Raw genomic sequence first — 12,078 nt, 5'->3', positions numbered from 1 at the left:
CTTGTTTTTCAACCAGGTTCATTCATGTCTTCTGCAGTGTAATTTTAATGCTTTCAGGTCTGCATTGTACCAAAGGGTTATTTTTCATGGGTGCTATTTCATCTAGTATGGTTGTTGTTCTTCTGTTCCATTCTGATAGGAATTCTTCAGTCAGTTGTTGGTGGCAATTGAGGGTCAAGTTTAGTTTAGAGTGGTCAGACCAAGGAGTTTCAGTCCAACTGAGGTCTTGTATTTTGAAGTCCGTGTCTGGAGAGCATCTGTATTCGAGTAGGTCTAGGGCACAGCCTTTGACGTGGGATTGCATCACTGATGGTATTTGGAAGTCCCATAGTTGAAGGAACTTCTAGCAATCTTTGGTGCTATTATTGCTCTGGTCTTTTAAGTGCAGATTAATATCTCATATAACCATTGTTATATATATGTATATATACATATATATGTACATATGTATATACATATGTACATATATATGTACATATATATATATGTATATGCGAGATGAAGGCCATGAAGTAAGTTTTGAGCCGCTTTCCAGTTTCCTGGAGGTCTGTAAAATAATATGCAGCACAGATGGTTGCGTAGGGTACTGTCAGTGATTCTAATCAATGCTATTTCTAGTTGTGGTGTTATGGATTCTACAGTGGCTTCCACTGTTAAAAAAAGATTTGTAGATCAGAGCGATGCCACCACCTTTCTTTCCATTTCTGGTCCAATACAGGATTTTGTAACTGGGAGGACATAGGTCCAGGATTATAGAGTCGTCTTTGTCATTGATCTATGTTTTATTGAGGAATACCCAGGCTGAGATTGTCCAGTATCCAGTCTTTTATTATTTCTGTTTTGTTTACCGCTGATGTAGCATTGATGTATCCCACTGGTATTGGTAGGTAATCGTCCTCTGTGGGTGCGGTTTTGGTGATTTTTACTACTTGGCGTGCATTTGGATTTCTGGATTGTTTGGTTTTCTTCCTGGTTCTCTGTTGTGTTAGGATCGTTTTTGATTGATTTCTGTTGCTTAAGTCAACCCATCTGTCTTTTTGAGCTCTGCTTGAGTGGGAGGCGATGTTTATCGATGGGTGATTCGGGTTGCATAATATTGGTATTCTGTTGTTCTCCTGTACTCCTTTTGTGTTAAAGCTCCTGAGGTGGTTAGTAGTGTTAGAGTGGTTAGCCCGACTAGGATTCTTGTGATGAACATTTTGCCTTTTATAATTATTGGAAAAGTCAGTATTTTTCTCGTCCCTGTTAGTTAGGAGGGGTTGTGTCTGTGGTTGTTTAGTGACTATCCCTGTACTGTAAAGGGGTGAGAGTCCTGCTGTTGTGTGTCTCCTCCTTCTCCTTTGTGTTCAGGTCCTGGCCCCTTTGAGTTGAGAGTTCCTGCAGGTTATTCTCTCTTCTTTTTTTTTTTTGTCTCCTCCTTCCTCTCCTTTCCCTTCTTTATCTTTTGTTTTCCTTTTTTCTTCCTTGCTACCCCTTACTCTTCCCTTTTCTTTTGTCTTCTGCTTTTCCCTTTCTCTTTAAGAAAAATAAGTAATTACAAAGAAAAAAAAAAGCAAATAAAGACATTTCAATTATAAATCAAGATATAGAAAGTAGCAAGTTCGTCTGATTTTACTTAGTACTGTTTTGCAAATAATCCTAAAATCTAAATTTTTAGAGGGAGGAAAAAGCCTCACATTCTCGGCTTGTTATTTATTTATTTATAGCATTTGTATCCCACATTTTCCCACCTATTTGCAGGCTCAATGTGGCTTACATTTTTCCGTAATGGTGATCACCAATTCCGGAAGAGAAATACATATTTAAGGTGAAGGAGACCAAGTGGATTAGGTATACAGATAAAAGAAGTACATTTTCGTAATCAGAAATAAAAGGTATTGGATAAACTTCAATCATGATAGATTAACTTGAACAATCAGGAATATTAAACTTTAGTCTTGTTAAATTAGTATGGAAAATATTTTCTGTCATCCAAAATAAACTCTGATATTTATATAGAGAAATGGTGAATTTTTTTTCTTCTGTTTTTCTTCTGGTTTTGTTCTTCTTGACATATAAACCCTGATAAATTCTCTAGAAAAATAAACTGCCAGAAAAACTGAAAGGAAAGGTCTCTACTTATTTACCAGTGTTCAGGGAATGTATCTCCAGAAAATAACCCCCTGAGAACACAGCAAACACTAAATGCAATAACACATTTTTCCATGGCTAACACTATCCTTTGTATTACCTTAAAAGCCAATGTCACAGCTTTAAATATCATTTTCAATCCAATAGATAGCCAGTGAAGATAAGCCAAACCAAGCAACATATGCTCCCTAAGCTTTACCTGCAGCAATAACTGGGCTGTGTATTTTAAACAAGCTGAATCCACCATAAGCTCTTCAGTGTTGGCCAGTGAGTTTGAGGCTCAAAGGTCCATTATACATAGATCCCCGGATTCTATATATGGCACTTAAAATTGTGTGTGCAAATTTGGGTACATGCCCAATTTGAGCTTGCAATTTAATTGAGTAATGAGCAGGCACTAACAATCAATTGGTGTTAATTGGCAACAATTTGAATTTAGGGGTGCATCTTGTTAAGCATTATTCTATTTAGATGTGCACGTAAATCTTTTAGCAGGCAACTGAAAAGGGGACATGGATGGGTCAGGGATGTTAAAGATTCATGCAGTATTATAGAATTTGGGGGTTCCATGCCTAATTTATGCATGAAGATTTACTCCAGGTTTAAGTAGGTATAAATCCTTGTGACAAAAGTTGGGCACGGATCCCGACGCCCAACTCGTAGTGCCGTTTATAGAATAGTACTCAACGCTCATTTTGTTTGCACTCAAATTCAGTCCAGAATATGAAAATCGGAATAGAAATATGATACTGACGATATTTTACAAAAGAGTGTGGCAAAATATGAAGCCTTTTGTAAATTATCTATAATAACATTGCAGGAGTGGATGTATATTTGCTGGCATATACAGCTACAATAGCTATTTTACAAGTATATGTGTGGAAAAATGAGTAATATGAACTTGGCAACTTCCATATGGAAGAGGCAATTTTATAACCTCTATGTGTAGGTGGCACTATTTCCACATATAGCCAACCCAGTTTACAAGCCTATATGCATATGCATCCCCAGTTAAATAGTGAGGCTGTAATTTTAATTTTGTTTCATTTTTGTAAGTTGAAATAAGCCACAGAGATATACACTCTTAATCCTATATAATAATTTGCACCTCTAACATTCCATGGCTGGCTGGCTGAGTTCGTAACATCTCATTACGTCAGCCAGCGTTCCGTTCCCCCTCACTGTCCCGCCCTCGTGTCAAGACATAATGATGTCAGAGGGCAGAACAGTGAGAGGGAAGGGAACGCTGGAGGCGAGCTGACATCAGGAGGGATGTTACGAACGGAACGGAAGCCAGCGCCAGCCAGCCAGAGAACGTTCAGGTACAAATCGAGGGGAGGAGAGAATCGCGGGACATCAAGGGGAGGGCAGAGGAGAGAATTGATGGACATGGATGGGATGGGAGGACAGTAGAGGAGAGAATCGCAGGATATGGATGGGAGGGCAGGGAAGAGGAGAATCGCTGGAAGGGGAGGGCAGGGGAGAGAGAAAAAAAAAGTTTACATGACAGCCTTCCTAGGGCCCGTTTCATTGCTGAGGAAACAGGCATGGTTCCACTAGCCTTCATGTAAAGCCTTGGCTAAAATGAGCACTTTATAAAAATAAATATGTGCCTCTTGAGCTGGTACAAAACCCAACAGGGAAATGTTTCCCATGTACCTATATTCCCATCATAAAATGAATAACACACTGCCTAAACCATTCTCCCACAATGTATCCTTGAATCTCAGCATAGTGTGGATCTTCATGTTAGCTATCTAAAATAATCATTTATAAATGTATACACATGTAGAGATGCTTCTAAAATAACCTGCTATGTATACTGAAAGTACAGTTATTTACTGAAAGACAATTATTAAGTGAAAGCATGGAGAATTTAGCAATTAATGTTTTATTTAAGAAAGTGCATTAGTACATATTGTTGGTGTTCATTCTTGACACTGATTGTAACTGTTCTACTCTTTATACAGTTTAATAAGTGCATTTTCCTGGCAGCATAGAATTCCACAGGTTTTTATAACACACTGACTCATGAAGAATTAGTCATACAATGATATGAATAACTTACTTTGACAAACCTATCTAGAGTGTTGGAATTCAACTTTGCAAGAGAGAGGTGATTTATAGTTTCTGCAGTGGCCAAATTTAAACTACAGGAAAGACAACAAAAACTAGCACTGAAGAGTAAAGTCAAACGTTTTAATGAAGAATAGTAATAGTTTTCTGTTCAAATATATTCAGAACCCCTGGTTTTCCACAATGCTAGAGTAAGCACCACAAAATCCAACCCTTGCTGCAGAATTAGTTTTCCCTGGCAGAATCAGATCAATAGACCAGGGGCGTAGCCAGACAGCAGATTTTGGGTGGGCCTAAGCAAGAAGTGGGTGGGCAACAAGTGTTCTCCCCCTCGCCCCAAAAATATCTAAGCTGGTGGGAAAATGCTTCTCTCCACCTTGGCAGTCTGCATGCGCTGAAACAGAGCATTCGCAGGTGCCAGTATCGTGGAGCACACCATTTTCATTACCATCAGGGGGAAGTCTTCAGCTGGTAAAGCTTGGAATCCCCATCAGCTACTGCTAAACATGTGCTACTGTTGGGTGGGCCTGAGCCCTAAGTGGGTGGGCCCCGGCCCACCTGTGGCTACGCCACTGCAATAGACTATGGACCTGCTCTAAGTTGGAACACACATTTCTCCCCATTTTACCCTGTGCTGATCCAAGCTTGAAGTTAGAGTACAGCTGCTGCAGCCACTGTCTGAAACTGGAGGGCATTGTTTTAAACCACATGGAATTCCATAGTATGCACAGCTCAAAATGCATCACTTTGGGCCCAGACAGCAGAGGAAGATTCAGTCTAGAAGTGGTTAGCATGGAGTAGAGAGATGGATTTGAGTTGTTTCCAGGGTGGAAAGGAGTAAGATGGGTTGTGGGGAGTGACTGAGAGCAATGTAGAAGGGGAATTTGAATGAGGGAATCAGAGAGGATATGGGATGTGTGGAAGTGAGAGATCAGAGAGTGTTTGGATCCTCTCTCCTTCTGATCTCAGATCTCTACTTCCCAAGTCCTCCTACCCCACCCTTCCTTCCTTCCCTCTCCTCTCTGATATACCTTTCTTTTTCTTGGGATTCTGTGCTGAGACCTCTGCTTTTTAACGTATTTATAAATGATCTAGAGATGGGAATAGTTAGGTAATTACATTTGCTGATGACATTAAGTTATTCAAAGTTGTTAAATTGCAAGAGCGTTGTGAAATATTGCAACAGGACCTTACCAGACTGAGAGACTGGGCATCCATATGGTAGGTGACATTTAATGTGAACAAGTGGAAAGCGAGGCACTTGGGAAAGAGAAACCCAAAATATAGCTATGTAATGCAAGGTTCCACATTAGGAATCACCACCCAGGAAAAGGATCTAGATGTCATCGTTGGTGATACGTTGAAATCCTCTGCTTCATGTGCAGCAGTGGCTAAGAAAGCAAATAGAATGTTAGGAATTATTAGAAAAGGAATGAAAAATAAAAATGAGAATGTTATAATGCTTTTGTATTGCTCAAATTCTGTGTTTAATTCCAGTCACCACATGTCAAAACTGATGTTGCAGAATTAGAAATGGTACAACAAAAGATGATGAAAAGGATAAAGGGGATGGGATAACTTCCCTATGAGGAAAGGCTAAACCAGCTAGGGCTCTTCAGCTCCCCCATTCTCTATTTCTGTGGATAACACTCTCATCCTTCCTGTCTCATCAGCTCGTAACCTTGGGGTTATCTTCGACTCCTCCCTCTCCTTCTCTGCACATATTCAACAGACTGCTAAAACCAGTCATTTTGTTCTCTATAATATCACCAAAATTCGCCCTTTCCTTTCTGAGCACACTACCAGAACCCTCATCCACACTTATCACCTCTCGCTTAGACTATTGCAACTTGCGTCTCACAGGTCTCTCACTTAGCCATCTCTCTCCTCTTCAATCTGTTCAAAATTCTGCTGCACGACTAATATTCCGCCAGTGTCATTATGCTCATATTAGCCCTCTCCTCAAGTCACTTCACTGGCTTCCTATCCGTTTCCACATACAGTTCAAACTCCTCTTATTGACCTATAAGTGCATTCACTCTGCAGCTCCTCAGTACCTCTCCACTCTCACCTCTCCCTACATTCCTCCCCGGGAACTCCGTTCACTGGTAAATCTCTCTTATCTGCTCCCTTCTCCTCCATTGCTAACTCCAGACTCTGTTCCTTTTATCTTGTTGCACCTTATGCCTGGAATAGACTTCCTGAGCTGGTGCGTCAAGCTCCATCTCTGGCCGTCTTCAAATCTAAGCTAAAAGCCCACCTTTTTGATGCTGCTTTTAACTCCTAACCCTTGTTCACTTGTTCAGAACCCTTATTTTATCATCCTCACTTTAATATTCCATTATATCTTGTTTGTCCTGTTTGTCTGTCCTAATTAGATTGTAAGCTCTGTCGAGCAGGGACTGTCTCTTCATGTTCAAGTGTACAGCGCTGCGTACGTCTAGTAGCGCTATAGAAATGATAAGTAGTAGTAGTAGAGGTATGATAGAGGTCTATAAAATACTGAGTGGAGTGGAATGGGTAGACTTGAATCGCTTGTTTACTGTTTCCAAAAATACTAGTACTAGGGGGCACACAGTGAAGCTACTATTTAAGTAGTAGATTTAAAACAAATTGGAGAAAATATTTCTTCATTCAACACATAATTAAATGCTGGAATTTATTACCAGAGAATGTAGTAAAAACAGTTAGCTTAGCAGGGTTTTATAAAGGTTTGAATAATTTCCTAAAAGAAAAGTCCATAAGCCATTAAGATGGACTTGGGAAAATGCATTCTTATTTCTAAGATAAACAGCATAAAATCTGTTGTAGTCTTTTGGGATCTTGCCAGGTACTTGTGGCCTGGATTGGCCACTGTTGGAAGCAGGAAGCAGGATGCTAGGCTTGATGGACCTTCTGTCTGTACCAGTATGGCAAAACAAGCTCACAATAATCATCGGTCAAGAAAAAAACTCCACTTTCATAAATTGTCAGTCTTCACAAAATATGTGAACCCAAAATCACCACAATGAAAAATGTAAATAAACATTGGTTCCAAATCATGTTTAAAAAAAATCACTCTGTTATTTAAGAAAATACTTATAATGACAAAATTAAGGAAGCATTTACCTTCAAGCGATTCTTCAACTGGAACAGAGCAATGAACCATCAAACAATAGCCAACAGGGATTCTCTGTTTCACTTTTGCTGCATCAGGGGGTGACTGGAGCTACTTTACTTGACGGATTCCAGTTACTTCAATATTGATTGGATAAATCTCACATCAGGTAGTGCTAGGGAGGTAAAATTTCTAGTCATAATACATAACTGCTTCTTGGAACTGCTGGTCCAGGAACCAACGAAAGGGGGAGCTATTTTAGATCTAAGTCCTTAGTGGAATGCAGGACTTAGTACAAGAAGTAACAGTATTGGGTCCGCTGGGAAACCGTGATCAAATCTGACTTAAAAACTGGAATGAAGTCACTAAGGAAAAATGTACTGTAGCAGCATTTAATTTTTGAAAGGGCAACTATAATAAACTAAGGAAAATGGGGGAAAAGTAGCTAAAAGGATCAGCTGCTATGGCTAGGACTTTAAATCAGATATTGTTTAAAAATACTGTCTTGGAAGTCCAGACCAGATGTATTCCATATATTAATAAAAGTAGAAAGAAGAGCAAATGACAGCCAGCATGGCTAAAGGGAGAAGTGAAAGAGGCTATTAAAGTCAAAAGGTTAAAAGAGAAACTTGCCACAGAGGCAAAAATTCATAGTAATAGCTTTTTCAGGTATATCAGAAGTAGAAAGTCTGTGAGGGAATTTGTGAGACTATTAGGTCATCAAGGAGTAAAAGGGCACTCAGGAAGAGCAAGGCCATAACAGAGAGACTGAATGAATTCTTTGCTTTGGTCTTCACTAAAGAAGATGTAAGAGATCTACCTGTACCAGAAATGGTTTTCAAGACGAGGAGGAGGAATTGAAGGAAATCTTGGTGAAACTAGAAGATGTACTGAGCCAAACCAACAAACTAAAGAGTAGTAAATCACCTGGACTGGATGGTATACACCCTAGGGTACTGAAAGAACTCAAATGTGAAATTTCTGATCTGCTATTAGTGATCTGTAATGTATCATTAAAAATCATCTGTAGTACCTGAAGATTGGAAGGTGGTCAGTGTAACGCCATTTTTTAAAAGGGTTCCAGAGGTATTCTGGGATATTACAGACTGGTAAGCCAGTGCCAAATAAAATAGTGAAAACTATTATAAAGAATAAAATTACTGACCACATAGACAAGTGGGATAGAGTCAATATGCATTCAGCCAAGGGAAGTCTTACCTCACTAATTTGCTTCATTTCTTTGAAGGCATGAATAATCATGTGGATAAAGTTGAGCTGGTTGACCTAGTGTATCTAGAGTTTCAGAAAGCGTTTGATAAACTAAGCCATGACAAATTCCCGAGGAAATTAATAAACCATGGAATTAGGAGGCAGTGTTTGTTGTGGATTAGGAGCTGGCTTATGGATAGAAAAAAGAAGGTAGGGTTAAATGGCCATTTCTCTCAGTGGAGGATGATAAATAGTAGAGTGTACCTGGGAAATGTACTGGGATTGTTGCTATCTAAAATATTTATAAATGTTCTAGAAATGGGAACAACTCGTGAGATGAGACAAAACTATTCAATGTTGTGTATGCAGACTATGAAAAATTTAGGAAATTGAAAGACTGTGCATTCAGATGGCAAATGAAATAAAATGTGGACATATGCAAAGTGATACACATTTGGAAAAATAATCCAAATCATAGTTACCTGATGTTAGGTTCTACCTTAGGAATTGGCACCCCAGACAAAGATCTAGATGTCATTATGAACAATACACTGAAATCTTCTGGCCAGTGTGCTGCGGCAGCCAAGAAAACAAACACAATGCTAGGAATTAGTAGGAAAAGGATAAAAAATAAGATAAAATATACCATATTGCCTCTGAATCATTCCATGTAGCAACCTCACCTTGTTTGTATGCTATTCTGTTTACTATATCTCAAGAAACGTATAGTGGAATTAGAAAAGGTTCAAAGAAGGGCAACCAAAATGATTAAGGGGATGGAACTCCTCACATTTGAGGAAAGGCCGAAGAGGTTAGGGCTCTTTAGCTTTTAAAAGAGAGGACTGAGGGGGGATATGATTGAGGTCTACAAAATCCTGAGTGGTGTAGAACAGGTAAATATGAATTGATTTGTTTATTCTTTCAAAAAGTACAAAGACTCAGGGACCCTCAGTAAAGTTACATGGTAATACTTTTAAAATGAATAGGAGGAAATATTTTTTTCATTCAATGAATAGTTATGCTGTGGAACTTGTTACCAGAGGATGTGGTAACAGCGGTTAATGTTAACTGGGTTAAAAAAATGTTTGGACAAGTTCCTGGAGGAAAAATCTATAGTTTGCTATTGAGATAGAAATGGGGAAAGCCACTGCTGTCCCTGGGATTGGTAGCAGAACATAGTGCTTTGAGGAAGGCTAACTTTGGAACAGCTGAACTGTACTTCCTTGTCAGGGAGGTAATCACCAACTTTGATGTCCTGTATGGGGATGCAGCTGCTACATCAGTGGCCAATGTGAAACTGGCTGTCTGGCGCTGCATCACCCAGCACCTCAATGGCATCTATTATAACAATTAGGATGTAGAGGATCTGAAGAAGAAGTGGAGGGATTTGTGGTGTAGAGCCCAGAGGAAGGATCTGATGTGCAGGCAACAGAAACATGGCAGCAATGTGAACCTCACAGCCCTGGAGAGAGAGGTTCTAACCACAGTTGGGCCTGCAACTGTGACAACAATTGGTGGCTGAGACGTTGCCCGTAGACACAGAGGTAAGAACATGCACCCTATCATATCCCATGTTGCCTAGCTTGTATAGAACCCTGCCCACAGCAGTGTTCTTAGTTCAGGCCGTAACCACAAGTGAGGTCCACAGTCACCTTTTCTCCAGACTCACAAACACCTCTTTGGCCAAGCCTTTATGGGTCTGTGAGAAAAGAGAGGATAGTCCAATACCTGTCTGCAATGTGATTTTCTTAATTGGTAGCCCACCAATGCTTGAACCTAGACCACTTTGCATGTCAGGGCAGCCACCTTCCAAGTACATATAGTACTGCCTGAACCTTTGGTTCCACTTGAGTCTCGGTACATAAGATTATTCAAATGCAGTGTCCCACACCTTTATGCCACTGTTGTACTGTGACCCCATTCTTTCTAGCTATTTGAAAGCAGTGTTTTCTAAGAGTACCCCTTGCCAGTCAGGTTTTCAGGATTTCCCAATTAACTTGATTGCCATACACTGCCTCTATTATGTTGCAAAGCTCTTTCATGCACAATCATGAAAACTGGACTTCCCAGGAGTACTCCAGGCCCAGATTTGGAAAACACTTAAACCGTGTTCCTCTCTCTTTGGTGACAGCTGTTTTGTATTGCTCTTCCAAGTAAAAGTATATCTAAATGTCAACTTTTATGGAAACAGGACCCAACCTGGGCAGGTTTGGGGAAAACCTTTGTCAGGGGTCACAGATGTTTCCACAATATCACAGATTCAATGCATAGACTGCAATACCTGTGTTTAAAAGCAAAATGAGATCCAATAGCAAAAGTACAAGAATGTAGCCCACAGCATCTGCATAGAAAAAGCTCTGGTCCAATTTCAAAAGTTGGTAACCACCATGATTTTGGGAATTGGACAGAGTTTTTTCTGTGCAGATGCTGTGGGATACATTCTTGTACTTTTACTATTAGATCTCATTTTGCTTTTAAACACAGGTATTACAGTTTATGCATTGAATCTGTGAATGTATTGTGGAAACATTTGTGACCCCTGACAAAGGTTTTTTTCCAAAGTTTCCCAGGTTGGATCCTGTTTCCATTAAAATTGACATTTGGAGAAACTCTGGTTGTGTTTGTTCTTCCTTGGATCGCTGCTGCTGTTTGGTTGTCTGTTGTGTTTCTGCATTAGCCTGTCTGACGATTGTTCTTGCCCTTCATGTGAGCCATTTCACAACCCTCTCGTATCAAGCATGAGACTAAGCTCTGGCCTGTACCAGCAAAAGAAAGCAAGTGACGTGTTAGAAAATGTGGTGTTGTGCCATGTCAGACTATGGGGAATGTAACAGACAGCTCATTGGGTGCCTGACCACCTCCAATATTAAAATATACCATGGACTGTGACCAAGGACAGGTGATATTTTGTGGATACAGCATGACCACGAATCTGCACAAGTAATATCCCAGGATGTAGAACCGGGTCATAGACATTGGACAACCCCACTTTACATGGACGATTGGAGATGCTCCTTATTTCCATTGTAACTGGCAACACACTCCAAGTACATTAGCTTCAAATATGTGTGTTGAGAGGTTGTCAAAGGGGCACTTCTGACACTTACTTCCTTTTCCCTTTCGAGGCCATACTCCTCATGCCTTATTCCTATTTCCTGTAGCTGTATCTTGGACTGTCCAGAGTCTGGCCATGCTAATGTGTCATTTGCTCCTTTCTTGCAGAGGCTGCAGCTGCACCAGGCGACTGTGAGGAGGCAGTCCCAAAGGTGGCGCCTGCTGCTGCTGCTAAAGGCCCTGCTGAAAGGCAGGGCCCGGAACATCCTGCTGCAGCAGCAGCAGAAGCAGAATATGAGAGCATGCCGCCACTGGAGGAGGACATTGAGGACGCAGGTGCCCCAGCATAGGAAGAGGCGAGGATGCCAGAATATCGCCCAGCTCCAGCACGTCACCATCTCCAACAGGCCCACCCTGAATAGGAGCCCACCAATGAACCACTCCCAGTAGTGGGAAGGTGCGTCATTCACGAATATGCTCTGCCCAGGGATGATGTCAGTAGCTTGTGGCAG

The 12,078-nt window shown here is 40.5% G+C and overlaps 1 protein-coding gene across 7 annotated transcripts in view; it reads left to right on the top strand.

Annotated features, from left to right (window-relative positions):
• Positions 1 to 12,078, top strand: part of MBD5 (methyl-CpG binding domain protein 5) — a 235,657-nt gene that overhangs the window by 70,670 nt on the left and 152,909 nt on the right. Inside the window, exon 1 of one of the 7 annotated variants that reach the window (XM_030209185.1) lies at positions 11,824 to 12,023. The exons of the other annotated variants lie outside the window; for them this stretch is intronic. The gene's annotated coding sequence lies outside the window, so the exon portion shown is untranslated. Of the gene's footprint in view, positions 1 to 11,823; positions 12,024 to 12,078 lie in introns of those variants that run through there. 7 annotated transcript variants of the gene reach the window in all.

The sequence above is a fragment of the Microcaecilia unicolor genome, chromosome 7 (genome assembly GCF_901765095.1).
Source record: "Microcaecilia unicolor chromosome 7, aMicUni1.1, whole genome shotgun sequence".
NCBI lineage: Eukaryota > Metazoa > Chordata > Amphibia > Gymnophiona > Siphonopidae > Microcaecilia > Microcaecilia unicolor.
Note: the sequence above shows the minus strand (reverse complement) of the source record. Positions and strands in the feature narration are given on the sequence as shown.